This window comes from Pinus tabuliformis, chromosome 3_1, assembly GCF_031772625.1.
Source record: "Pinus tabuliformis cultivar Carrire ecotype Pingquan chromosome 3_1, CPIR1, whole genome shotgun sequence".
In the NCBI taxonomy this organism is placed as follows: Eukaryota; Viridiplantae; Streptophyta; class Pinopsida; order Pinales; family Pinaceae; genus Pinus; species Pinus tabuliformis.
Window position 1 is genome coordinate 852043475 of NC_142301.1, and position 12167 is coordinate 852055641.

Consider the following 12167-nt stretch of genomic DNA (forward strand, 5'->3'; position numbering starts at 1 on the left):
ATTGTTTTATATGGTTGGCATGTTTTCAAAGATGTTAATTTATGGCTTCTGGGAATAAAATAAAATATGTATATATATATATATATATATATATATATATATATATATATATATATATATATATATATATATATATATATATATATACATACATACACACACACACACACACACACACACCATGATCGCTTTAATTCACTAAAATGCAATATTTATGCAATGATTGCATTGTTTATCTGTCTTCGCATCCATCTGTGGGAAGGCTTCATGCATAAACAGAAGAAGAAAATACACGTCACAACTGAAAAAGTTTACTAAGAGAAGTGCACTTTCAGGACTGGACGACTATTTCCACATAAATGGAATTGAAAATGTGGTACATCAATGTCTCTGTCGCAACAACAACAAGAGATCGTTGGAGGAGAATGCACATCGAGTCAGATACCGTCGTCTCTCTCCATGACTTGCTTGCCTTATTTAAACAATTATGACACGTAACGATGTGTGCATATTTCTCCATGCAACTCTCCTCTCCTATCCTATCCTCTCCTCGCATGTGCATTACATTCGCACATGAATTCTCTCCATCTTCCTTTCTTTGCTCCCAATCTTGGACCAAGATCCCTTATTTGGCAAGGGAGTTGGGGGCCACATGCTTTTTGGACCTCATGCTATATAATAACTTCTTCATACTCACTCCAAAATACATTCAAGGAAGAAATCGCCTACTTCATCTCACATAAAGCTCACCTCTTTGTTGCTTAATTATTACACCAGCACAACAAGCAAGAATGCGAGGGACTGGGAGTTTGGGTTTGGATTTAGTGTCATTTAGGAAGGCTTAGAGGGTAGATGGCCCCACCACCATCCTTGCTATCAGCACTTCCAATCCCCCCAATGTCGTCACCCAGAGCAGTTATCCCGATTACTACTTCCACATCACCAACAACGAGCATATGACAGAGCTCAAGCGCAAATTCCAACGAATGTGTAAGAACTAAATCCCATCTAATCACAATCTCAATTTCATTTTTGTAAATTGTATGCAATAACATTGATCACAAAAAAATATGTCTATAATCTCACGCGTGTGTGCTTGTGTGTGTTTTGCAGGCGACAAATCGGGAATAAAGAAGAGATATATGTACTTGACATAGGATATTTTGAAGGCGAATACCAATCTATGCGACCACATGGTGCCGACGTTGGATGCACGACAGGACATGGTTGTGGTGGAGGTGCCCAAGCTTGGAAAAGAAGCGTTTTCCAAGGCCATCAAGGAATGGGGTCAGCCGAAATGCAAGATCACTCATGTCATTTTCTACACTACCATTGGAGTCAACATGCCTGAAGCCGACTATCAGCTAAAAAATCTTCTAGTTCTCCACTCCGACATGATGAGAGTCATGATGTACCAACAGGGCTACTTCGCTGGAGGCACAGTTCTCTGTGTCGCTAAGTATTTGGCAAATAACAACCGGGAGCTCGGGTTCTAGTCATCTGCAACGAAATCATGGCCGTTACCTTCTGTGGCCCCTTCAACACTCACCTTTATAGCATGGTCGGCTAAGCTCTCTTTGGCAATGGTGAATTCGCACTCATTGTGGGAGTCGATCCCATACCAGAAGTGGAGAAGCCTTGTTTCAAGCTGTTATGGATTGCACAGACCATTCTTCCTGATAGCGATGGAGCCATCGACGGTCACTTGAGAGAGGCAGGCCCTACCTTCCACTTTATCAAAGATGTTTTCGGACTCATTTCCAACAACATATAAAAGATTCTTTTGGAAGCCTTCCATCACTTCAGAATCTCCGACTGGAACCAATTATTCTGGATTACCCACCCAGGAGGCTCTTCCATTCTGGATCAGGTGGAGGAAAAGCTAATCTGGATCCCAAGAAACTGAGAGCAATGAGGCAAGTACTGAGCGTATACAGAAACATGTGGAGCACGTGCGTGCTCTTCATCTTGGAAGAGTTAAGTTAGTCGTCTCTGCAGAATCGTTGTTCCACAACGGGAGAGGGATTAGATGTGGGAGTTTCGTTTGGATTCGGGTCGGGACTCACTGTCGAAACAATCATCCTCAAGAGCATTTCTGTCATGCCCCTATCCTCGCAGTAGTCTTTCAACCACACATAGGCAAGTGTGGCCCCACTACCCAATTTCTTTTCACAAATACTCTTGAGTACAGACTACGCCTTACATTCAACACATCGAATATTTTCTTCAATTTACTAAGCATTCATCATTCCTTTACACAGTGGAAACATTCATCATCATTATTATCATAAATATATGCAAAGTGGATAAAATAATCTTTTAATGGGAGGGACAACTCCATAGTTAGAGTCTACTTAAATGATAACAACAATATAATTTTACAAGTATTTTTACATTCATATCCTTTGCTAGGAAACCCGAAGTTCAGTTTTGCAAAATTGTCAATTTTCCAGTTCGGATAATCGTTTAGGGTTGCAGACCATGGGTCACCCTCCATTCAGCCTCACCCTACTGTCGTTCAGGGTTGCCCTCATTCAGTAGTGGCCTTCCATCAGTCAGGGTCACCCACATTCAATCAAACCCTTCTTTTATTCAGGGTCACTCTGTTGTTTGTTTAGTTGCACCATTCTATCATTTAGGGTTTCTCTCATTCATCCGCGCCCTTCTGTCATTCACGGTCACCCTCATTCAGTCATTCCCTTCTTTCATTTAGGTTTCCAAGAAGATGTACCCCTCCTGCAGCTCATTTGGGTAGGGGCACCCCATTGTAGCTCATCGGGCAGATGCACTCCTCTGTAGATTGTACGGGCAGGCTCGCCCCACCACAGCTCGCTCGTTCAGACTCACCCCACCATAGCTCACTCGCTCAGACGTGCCCCACCTCGATTCCTTTTTTTTTTGCCAAGTGCTTTGGCCCCTAGTCCACCTGCACTCTCGGCCTACTCCTATCACTCACTCCTCCCTGCTCGCTTGTCCAAGTCGTAGAAGGCTTGAATTTCTTAATGAGATAATTCCTTTACTCCTCCAAGTCGTATCCAATATATACACCTCTCTCAAGAGTTAAGGTGGGTCAGCCTGCCCAGGCCATCCATGTATTTCAACCACCAAAAATACCAAAGGTCATGTTGGTTCACCCAACTCATCACTCTGCACATTGGCCCACTGAGTCGTTCAGTTTTTTGACACTGCCTATAACTCATCGCACTTTTCCATACTTAGTTGATTTTCCAATTTTCAGTTTTTCGACTCTACCGTTGGCTTGTCGCAACTCGTCATCGCAATTCATTATCGCATGTTTTCCCTGGTATGTTTAACCGAACACCCCGCTTGTCGCACATGCTAGCTCGTCACCTTTAACCGAAGTTTTTGTCACCACCCGTCACACATCACAAGTGTCATCTCGTGGGCTTGACATACTCCCCCACTCTAAATAGTTGTCGTCCTTGACAACACCATCCCAGAAACCACCATCACCAAGACTACCAATCTATATATGTATTTGTATGGGTATCGAGATGTGCCCACCTCTGACCTGCCTCGTGCTATCGATATGTCAAACTCTGCAAGAAAATCATGTGCTCGTACCCCTCATGTTGGTGACTAGTTGGGTAGCTAATCCAACCATACATCTCCTCCATAAGAATGCATGCCCCTACACCATCATGACTCATCTCTACACACTTCTACCAATTGTGTCCATCTCACCCCAGTTTTCTGCTCAAAATTTTGGAGACTCACTGCCATGAGTAGCTAACAATGAGCCTCATCCCCATGTCATTCTAAGAAGAGGGGGAGGAAGTGGAGTCCAACGGCTCTCCCTCTTCCTCACATATTAGCTCAATCCACCGATTAGGATCTTCCTCCTCTAATCTCTGCAAGTATGCTTCCTGACTCTCCATCTGATCATCTAGTCTAGCATCCTCATCCATCTCAATTGCCTCTAGTCTTCTTGATAGATCCAAGATACTATCAGAAAATTCTCTAATCACCTATGACTTCTCCATAAGTTTTTCCTCTGTGCAAGACAACCTCTTATAGACTTCCTCATCTCGCTTGACCTCCTCCACATTCATCGTTGTCAACTTACATTCGGTTATCATAGCCCCTATGGTTGGTATACCAATGGGTACTTCCTCACGCCCGTCATAAATGTACAACTTCTTCATGTGTGGAACTATCATAGCTTCAAATTGTTTCATAAAATCTATGCCTAGTACAACTTCATATTCATCTATCTGCACAACTATGAAATCAACTTTCCCAATCCATTCACCTATGCTCACATCAATCTTCTTAGCTACACCAATCACAGAATCAGGTGGAGAATTCACCGCTTTCAATTATGCTTGAACTAGAATAAAATTCATCCCAATCTTCCTCACAGTATCTTCATTCATGAAGTTATGAGTTGCACCACTATCCACGATGGTGAGAAAAGTTCATTTCCCAATCTTCATCTCCACATATTCTAGGTGGTTCTTTTCGGGATCTCTTCGTGAGATCACTTCCGTAGCCACTGCAGCTCCCAAAAGCTGTATAACTCCAACAAAACTTTCTTCTTTCTTCTTCTTCGCATTGGATTGTGCCATCGCTACCACTTTTGTTCTTGAAGGACAATTCTTCACCGTATGTGGTTCTTCACAAATCTAGCACTTCAAGGGCTTCTTCATCTTTGACTTGTCATATGATCTCGAAGGCTCTTCTTTTGTAGACTTCTCTTTCGGCTTATCAATCTTCTTCTTTTGTTCTTTGGTTCCTTCATAATAATGTTCTACCAAGTGATCAACTGCTGCAAAAGCTTCTTCAAGTGTCATAATCTCTTGTCTCTTCACCTCACTGTGTGCCCAAGGTTTCAATCCTATAATGAAATTGAACACCTTGCCCATTTTCGCCGTATCACGTAACTCCAAAAGTACAGTTGAGAACTCTTGTTGTTATGCTTTTAGGATTCATGTTTGCTTTATGTATTTCATCTTCATCCTTGCATCCAATGTCTTGTCTTGTTGACTAAAATTTGCTTGCAAATCTTTCTTCATGTCATCCCATGAAGTGATTTCTTCAGCATCACCACTGGCAATCTAGTCCATCTTTATTCGCTGCCACATCTTAGCATCTTTCGCCAAGAATTAAGAAACTACCTTCACTTTGGCCTCATCATCATACATCCCCAAATGCTCCAAATTATTGTTCCATATCCCATAAGAAATTACCAAGTTTTTTTGCACTTCTTGACCCGTCATAAGAATCAGGTTCTTTTAACTTCACATGAGCAACTCCTCCACCAGAACCTTGCCTGATTTCTTTGTTCAGAACCGCTATCTCATTTCGAGCATCATCAAGATCCTTCAACAACTTTAAGGTTTTTGTCAAAGCTTAGTCCCTTGCAGCTCCAATCTCTTTGACTTCTTTATCTGTTTGTGCATACAACCATTATGTGTGCTCGTATTAGATTTTGAGGCCCTCAAAATATTCCTTTGACTTCGTGTTCTCAACTTGCAACCTTGCTGCCATATCCCAATGTTCGAAATATTTAGACTTCACCGAAGCTAAGTCAGAAGCCAATTCCTCAATCATATCCACAACTCGATCCATAAGAATTGGTTCAGCATCCCTACTAGATTCCCCCATCATAACTTGAGGTTCCTCTGCTTGACTTGCCATCAGCTTCCTTTATGATATAATATAGACCATACACTTCTTTATCGTTCAACTTGGCCCTTTACTTGCCCCTGTAAAACTTTCAATTTTTTGTAAATCATTCAAAGGACTATGGCTCTGATACCACTTGTCACAAAGTGCAAGGCGTATCTGCTTCACTTCTTGATTCTTTGAATCAGGCCTCTGATACCAGTTGTCACACCCCTATCCTGGCGGTAGTCTTTCAACCACACATAGGCAAGTGCGGCACCACTACCCAATTTCTTTTCACTAATACTCTCTAGTACTTGCTACACCTAACATTCAACACTTAGAATATTTTCTTCAATTTACTAAGCATTCATCATTATTTTACACAGCAAAAACATTCATCATCATCATTATCATAAATATATGCACAACGGATAAAATCTTCTTTTATTGGGAGGGAAACCTCCTTGGTTAGAGTCTGCCCAAATTTGCTAGGAAACCCCAAGTTCACCTTTGCAATACTGCCAATTTTCTAGTTCAGACTCTCATTCAAGGTTGCCCACCTCAGGTCGCCCTGTTGTTGTTCAGGGTTGCCCTCTTTTAGATGCACCCTTCCATCATTCAGGGTCACCCTTGTTCAGCCACGCACTTTTTTCCTTTAGGGTCGCCCTGTTGTTCATTCAGTCGCACCCTTCTGTCATTCAGGGTTGCCCTCGTTCAACCACTCCCTTCCGTCATTCAGGGTCGCCCTCATTTAGCTATGCCCTTATGTTGTTTAGGTTGCTAGGAAGATGCCCCCCTCCTATAGCTAGTCCAGGCAGAGGCACCCCATTGCAGTTCGTCGGGTCGACGCACCCCTTTGCAGCTCGTCCGAGTAGGGCCGCCCCACCACGGCTTGCTTGTTCATACTCGCCTCACCACAATTCGCTCGTTTAGATGCACCCCACCTCGGTTTCATTTTCTGTTTTTTCAGCCAAGTGTTTTGGCCCCCGATCCACCTACAATCTCAGCCTGCTCCTATCGCTCACCCCTCCTTTCTCGCTTGTCCAAGTCGTAGAAGGATTGAATTACTTGATGAGATGATGCCTTTACTCCTCCAAGTCATATCCAATAGATACACCTCTCTCAAGAGTTAAGGTGGGTCGGCCTGCCCAGGCCGACCATGTATTTTGACCACCAAAAATACCAAAGGTTGCCTCGGTTCACCCAACTCGTTGCTTTGCACATCGGCCCACTGACTCGTTCAGCTTTTTGACACTTCCTGTAACTCATCGCACTTTCCCATACTTAGTCGATTTTTCGATTTTTGGTTTTTCCACTCTCCCATTATCTCGTCACAACTCATCATCGTACATTTTCCCAGGCACGTTTAAATAAACACCCCGCTTGTCGCACATGCTAGCCCATCGCCTTTAACAGAATTTTTTGCCACCATCGATTGCACATCGCAAACACGAGCTCGTGGGCATGAGAGTTTCCCTGCAATGCTGCAGTGATTGAAGGAAGACTGACTCCCTCGCAGGTAAATAAAACATTCTTTCTCATTGATTGAACTTAAGCATTTGCTCGGAATATTTTCCCTTCACATTATGCACTGAAATGCAATGCAATGCTTCGCTTTGATTTGCTTCCAATTAAACAAATTGATTTTAATTTTATTATATTTAGATTTATTTAGATATATTAAATTCAATTAAACATATTGATTTTAATTTTATTCTATTTAGATTTATTTCTAAATATATTAAATTTAATTAATTTGGTATAAAATAGTAATATTTTGAAATAATAATATTAAGAAAAATAATTTTATACATATTAAACATTTACATATCCATTCATAATAAATTACTTTACCATAATTAATACCGCACGAGAATTATAAAAGTTGAAACCAATAAACCTTGTAAAGTTTTCAAATATAAAATATGGTGGGCTGATAATTAATTATAGATTCCCATCATTGCGATAAAACTTAAGGAAAAATAAAATAAAATTAATGACATAAAGTGTGGAACGTCTAATAAAGTCAAACAATGTTATTAATGCTTTACAATGTTAATAAGCAAAAGATGTGTCTAGATTTATGTCATGAGAATTTCTTTGAACATAATTTTTTTTCCAGATCCACAATATCTATATTGTTATCCTAAACATGCATATGCATCTAAAAAGCAATTATTATCTAAAATCAAGAATAAAAATTAAAAAGATGGAAGGAACATGAAATGATAATGGGTTATCTCCATCTTATTCCTAATAATTTTTTATGCAAATACTTGCTTATATTATGCTCGGCAATAATCCATGTTAAAAATGTTATTTACATGATTATGATCTATTTTCAAGAATTTTAATTTAGGTGGATTTCCTACGAATTGTAACAATATTCCAATATTTTTGGGATAGAAATGTATGCACAAATCTTTCATTAATATTGGAGCATACATCGAATTACATTGAGGCAAGGGTGTGGGATACGGGTCACTTTCGTTGCCAAACCTCCCATGCCCTCATTTTCTATGTCCCATTTTCTCATCCAAAACCACCATATTCCCATCCATCAAACCCTCATTTCCATTCATCGCAAACAGCCTCCCTTAGATGTGAGTACTCCTAATTAAGTGGATACCACTCTCCCTTTGACCAATGTGCACATTCAAGGAGTTATCAACTCTTCATCAAACTCTCGTTTTTAACGTTTTTCCTCTCATTAGTATGCCATAAAAAAATTGGTTCACTGAAATTCAAAATCAAATTCGTTGCTTGGCCCTACATCGATCACCTTTATCTCGCCCTACCATAAGTTGTACAAGGACATAGAACCCTTATCATAACATGGTCAATTTCATCCTACATTTGTCTAAAATTTAAAATCGAAACACTTAAATTAAGAATCATTGTCAAGGAGTTCGATTTTGAATTATAGTGAATGGTGGTAGACTCACGATCATGTTCAAGTTTTCATATTCATGTTTAGATCAGGTTAAATTGTAATAAAGGTGGTTGATTTAGGTTCTGTGGGCTCTAATTGAGTAGTTGGGAAAATAGTTTGTTATCCTTTTCAAAGAGTTTCATTTTCCTAAAGACATGAAAACATCTTGTGATAAGCTCAAAGAGTAAACACCCCTCAGATAGATTCCACTCTAAATATCCTCTCAGATAGATTCCACTTTAAATATCCTCTTGGTATCTAAACCTTGTCTATATTACTCAAAAAAATTACTATCTCACCATTAATATATATATATATATATATATAACATAAGTTCATTGGACAATGTTAGATTTGAATTTGAATATAGTTAAATAGGTAGGCATCCAATTTGAATTTTAATTATAATCAAGTATGTAGTTGATGCAGATTAATGAGAGGAAGTGTCATGGTGGTTGATGTTAATGAGAGTTTGGTTGCAATTTGACAACTCCTTAAGCATGCACTTTCGTTGAAGAGAAAGGGGCATGTAGAAAAACCTGCATCTATTGAAGAGGAAAGGGAATGGTTATTCTATCAAGAAGAATGGGGAATAGAGATGGGTTCTAGATAACAACAAAGGCAGGGGCATAGAAAATGTAGTGGAGGCCATATGGTGGGAAACGAAAATGGGGCACAATTTGAGTGAGAAAATATTAAGCTCCATGCATTGGGAAATTATTGGTTGTTGATTTTCATTCTCTCTATTGAATATTACTTTATCATCATTGAAAAAACAAAATATAAAAAAAATGAGGCAATAATTAGGACAATACACCGTGATTAATATTTTCCATGTGAAAGTGAAGATTGTTTGGTAACAAACACAAGGTGGGGCAAAGATAGTTCTAAAATGGGAATACATTCCATCATGGAATTGATGCTATGAAACATTTGATATAAAATTTCAAATGTGTTCCATTTCGTTACTCATAATTACTTGTTTATAAATTTGATTAATAATACATCTTCCTATCACAAGTTACACTTCTATAGGCCATGCTATAGGCACATAATGCCAATATTACCAAGATCATTAAAGTTATTTTTCCATATATCAACTATTTTTATTGAAAATAAATATTACATAGTATATCTTTTACATAGAAGTCATCAACATAAGTTTCTCAAAAATTGATGAGTTTCTTAAAATTGGCGTTGTCAAGATACATATCACCTATTATGCATTCTCATCAAATGTGTTGATGGAACGAATCCTCATCAAAACGTAGCAATAGTTTTTCTTCTCTCTGATCCTTCCTTGATATCCCTACCTCATTAAATATGCCATTGTTATGAATTTATTCTCGAAATACCAAGCCATGATAAAATTCACTTACATCACTAATGGGTGGACCTTGAGGAGGGGAGGGTGAAATCAATTAACATGTCTGCCAATATTACCAAGATCATTAAAGTTATTTTTCCATATATCAACTATTTTTTATTGAAAATAAATATTACATAGTATATCTTTCACATAGAAGTCATCAACATAAATTTCTCAAAAATTGATGAGTTTCTTAAACTTGGCGTTGTCAAACAAGAATTAATTCACAGTGATACATATCACCTATTATGCATTCTCATCAAATGTGTTGATGGAACGAATCCTCATCAAAACGTAGCAATGGGTTTTCTTCTCTCTGATCCTTCCTTGATATCCCTACCTCATTAAATATGCCATTGTTATGAATTTAGTCTCGAAATACCAAGCCATGATAAAATTCACTTACATCACTAATGGGTGGACCTTGAGGAGGGGAGGGTGAAATCAATTAACATGTCTGCCAATATTACCAAGATCATTAAAGTTATTTTTCCATATATCAACTATTTTTTATTGAAAATAAGTATTACATAGTATATCTTTCACATAGAAGTCATGAACATAAATTTCTCAAAAATTGATGAGTTTCTTAAACTTGGCGTTGTCAAACAAGAATTAATTCACAGTGATACATATCACCTATTATGCATTCTCATCAAATGTGTTGATGGAACGAATCCTCATCATAACGTAGCAATGGGTTTTCTTCTCTCTGATCCTTCCTTGATATCCCTACCTCATTAAATATGCCATTGTTATGAATTTAGTCTCGAAATACCAAGCCATGATAAAATTCACTTACATCACTAATGGGTGGACCTTGAGGAGGGGAGGGTGAAATCAATTAACATGTCTGCCAATATTACCAAGATCATTAAAGTTATTTTTCCATATATCAACTATTTTTTATTGAAAATAAATATTACATAGTATATCTTTCACATAGAAGTCATGAACATAAATTTCTCAAAAATTGATGAGTTTCTTAAACTTGGCGTTGTCAAACAAGAATTAATTCACAGTGATACATATCACCTATTATGCATTCTCATCAAATGTGTTGATGGAATGAATCCTCATCAAAATGTAGCAATGAGTTTTCTTCTCTCTGATCCTTCCTTGATATCCCTACCTCATTAAATATGCCATTGTTATGCATTTAGTCTCGAAATACCAAGCCATGATAAAATTCACTTACATCACTAATGATAAAACTCACTTACATCACTAATGGATGGACCTTGAGGAGAGGAGGGTGAAATCAATTAACATGTCACTTTTTAAATACTAAGTCAAGAAAAAATAAATATAAAAAAAATTCATTCATATTTCATACCATTTTCAAGCTAAAACCATGAATCCACCATCCACGTTTGAATAATCAACAACTAGTACAACCAACCACTCTTAACTCTTGCAAATTCTATTCCGCTTATATAAAATTAGGACTAATATTTTTAGTCCTTGATCTTAGACTTAGTTTTGACTTATCAGAGGTTTTGATTTCATTAATTTCTTGTGTTTCTATTTCTGGAATGTCCTCTTGATGGCACAATAAATCTTCAATAACTGGTATGCAGTCTTTGTGAGTAAAAATGTCCTCTTGATGGCACAATAAATCTTCAATAACTGATATGCAGTCTCTGTGAGTAAAAATGACCTTAACAGTTCAAATTTGCATTCTTGGAATTTTACAGGTTTTATCTATGACTTTCAAAATTTAGTTATCTCCATATTTACCTAAACTACTAAATTTTCCTCCCAATCTAGTCATTCCAGCATCCTAGCTACCAACTCACTCATGCCTACTTTATACCAGATTTAGTGCTCTACTAGTTTGGTGAATTTCAACCAACATGGTACATAATGCCAAATTTTACAAAATTTTCAACCCATTCACACATCGTATAAACCCAAGCGCTTTTTTCTAACCACAAAAGACTTATCCACCGTCTATTCAAAACTTCTACACCGTGGTCTTATGTGTGAACTGAACCTGGTGTTGCCCCATACATTAGCTTCCGACATTTATTTCTTACCAGCAACTCTCTAGGCACTAACTCTATGATGTGCCCTAGGTTATCACCGAGGTCGTTTTTTCCTCGATAATATTGAAATTTAGTTTTAAATACATTCAATTTAATTAATTTTCTATAAAAATACTAATATTTTTAAACAATAATATTAAGAAAAATAACAACATTAAGAAACACAATAAGATTAATATTGATACTC

General features: G+C 37.9%; 1 pseudogene; it reads left to right on the forward strand.

The window, feature by feature from the left end:
- Nucleotides 1-791: 791 nt before the first annotated feature.
- On the forward strand, nucleotides 792-2121 carry LOC149190214 (chalcone synthase 7 pseudogene; annotated as a pseudogene).
- Nucleotides 2122-12167: the final 10046 nt, after the last annotated feature.